This window comes from Humulus lupulus, chromosome 1 (genome assembly GCF_963169125.1).
Source record: "Humulus lupulus chromosome 1, drHumLupu1.1, whole genome shotgun sequence".
Classification (NCBI taxonomy): Eukaryota; Viridiplantae; Streptophyta; class Magnoliopsida; order Rosales; family Cannabaceae; genus Humulus; species Humulus lupulus.
In genome coordinates, this window is record NC_084793.1 from 31788630 (window position 1) to 31791315 (window position 2686).

Consider the following 2686-nt stretch of genomic DNA (forward strand, 5'->3'; position numbering starts at 1 on the left):
CAACCCTTCTCCTGTCTTGAGAGCACATCAAGACAAGCAGTGGACTTTCCATCACCAAAGTGCATCAAGATTCTTTTGTGATATGTTGCTTGAAAGGTTGAGTGCAGAGAGATTCCTGTTTTCTTCTTTAACTCGTTGCAGTTTGTCTTCCATGCCATGTTGGCGCATCTCCAAGTCATTCAAAATTTGGAGCCCGTTCTTCAGTTCCAATGCCAAGGCTCTTTGGTCCTCTTGAGATTCAGAATGCAACTTCTGTAGAGCTTGGAGCGTTGCTTCAACTTGTAGAAACCTTGAGTGCTCCTCTTGCATCAGGGTCTAAAATTTATTTAATTCATCATTTTTTTCTGTAAGTTGTAGGTCTTTCCTAGATATCTTCTACAACAAATCATCTGCCTCTGATTGCAGAGTTTGGTTTGATCTCTCCAACTGAACACACTGTTCTTCAGCACTTTTCAATCTAGCAGCTCCCATTAAAATTTCATCATTCAGGCGTTCTACATTCACTTGAGCTTGAGAAATTTCAGCTTCCATCATAGCAATAATCTCCTAGCACTGCTTGTACTAAAGTGCTGCAGCTTCTTTCTCAGCATTCAGCCCAGCGACAACTTTCTTTAGTGCTTCAACTTCAGCTTCTGCTCTTTCAATTTGCTCATTAAGTAACCTGGCATTTTCCTCAGCAAGTGATAGTTTAAATTCCAAAATAGAAATTTTCTTAAGACAATATTTGTACTGAACAAGCCCAGCTTCTTTCTCAGCCTCTAATCTACAAAGTTCTTGGTTAAGATTCTGACATTCAGCTTCTTCCCTTAGAGCTCGTTCATTTTGCCCCTTTCCTTCCTCTTGTGCTTGAGATAACAGATTCTCTAGGTTAGATATCTTCTCTAAACACTGATTGAATTGAAGAAGACCAGCATCTCTCTCAGCTTCTAGTTCTGAAAGGAATTCCTTCAATATTTTGATTTCGATTTCAGCTTTGCTTGCTCATTCATCTAGGAGGCCAACATCTTTTTGTGCATGCTTAAGTTCTCTATCCATATTAGATAACTTCTCTACACTTTGTTGATATTGAAAAAGGAGAGTATCCTTTTCAGCTTGCACATTTGCCAAAGTTTTCTTTAAAGTTTGAACCTCAGTTTCAGCTTTTGATGCCCGTTCAAACTCAAATAGGACCTAGTTTTTCAGCTTCTGGCTTCTAGTTGATATCTGCGAAACACTATCAAAATTTTGTCCACTCTCTTCTGCTACAGATAAACTTTGGCCTTTTTTCGTCCTTCCGTATGCAACCTTTGGGTTTTCTTGCACTGCTCCTTCTGAATTAAACATCTCATGCAGCTGTTTTAGACCCCTTTTGCTTATCCCCAAGTCAGAGTCTTCTAAATTTCCACCTGTGCTTTTCACTGTAAATAAGTCGGTTGATGGGTATTGTTCAATGTAAATTTCCACCACTGAAAGTCCACTTGTCGTATCTTAAACTCACCATTGGACCCAAATCTGAGCTTCTTTTGATGATGGGTATTGTTCGGTTGGGCAGCTAAAACACCTGTCGAAAGCAACGACACTGAAGCTATTAACAACACCACAAACGTTATACTAAGATTGAAATAAAAACCTCAACAAGCTAATAACAAGATATTATACAGATTCTTTACGAAATAAAAACCAGAAATGTATATAATTTGACAATCAAAATTATTTCAAAATATAAACTAAACAATTTAAGACATTTACCTTACGGTTTCAGTGAACTGTGAGACTCATCCCGTGTCCTTGAGTTAGAAAGTGGGGTTGAAAAGAAAGTTGTCGATGGAGGGCTGGAACAGGGTGAACGACTGTCGAGATGAAAGCTGTCGATGGAATAGAGTGGAAGGTCGTCACCGAAGATGAAGAGAGTCCTCGCACATTATCGGGAGAGGGGGAAAGGGGTCAAACTGCCGATGGAGAAAGATTGAAGAAATGGGTGTAGGGGAAATGGGTACACGGGAAAGGGGAGTTACTGTAGAAAAAACTTACGGATTTGGCGCTATTTTATTTTACCTTTGCCGCCTGAAACTTTTTTCATATACAATGACTCTTTTTAAATACTATTATAATTATGTGTTATGGTAATGGGTGTTTGGTGTAGTGTCCCCACGAGGACATTATGAAGCTCCTAGGTCCCACTCGCCACCGGCCTTTCTATCATCAATTTTCTGCATAACAACATCATAAGGGGTGAGTTTCTAAGTCGAGTAAGGAAAATACAAACAAGGATTAGTCATATAATCATTTAATCAACATATCCTAAATTACATAAGAGTCATAACAAAAACTTATTTATACTAATCATATCACATTACAAAATCATAGGTCATATCATGGCCTAAGTCATAATCATAGTCATAAATCATAAGCTAGGTCATAATCATAGTCATAAATCATAGGTCATAAGTCATAATCGTAACTATAGGTCATAAATCATAATAACAAGTCAGATATAATAAAAAAAGTGCTTATATAGGGGGTGGCAATTAAGCCCTGAACAATAGTCTGTCATACACCGGACATCAACTTAGGTCCGTCATAAAATTTTGGCAACCGATCCTATCGGACATAAGTCCGTCATACATCATTGGACACCTTAGGTCTAGACACACTTACTCCTTTATTGTACCTGAAATGTTAGGTCATACAAACACAAACTAAATCA

General features: G+C 38.2%; 1 long non-coding RNA gene across 1 annotated transcript; it reads right to left on the reverse strand.

The window, feature by feature from the left end:
- Positions 1–1133: 1133 nt before the first annotated feature.
- On the reverse strand, positions 1134–2000 carry LOC133821771 (uncharacterized). The gene is made up of 3 exons (XR_009887755.1): positions 1729–2000; positions 1478–1540; positions 1134–1385 (listed from the first exon to the last, which is right to left on the reverse strand). It is a non-coding gene; the product is annotated as an uncharacterized LOC133821771 (long non-coding RNA).
- Positions 2001–2686: the final 686 nt, after the last annotated feature.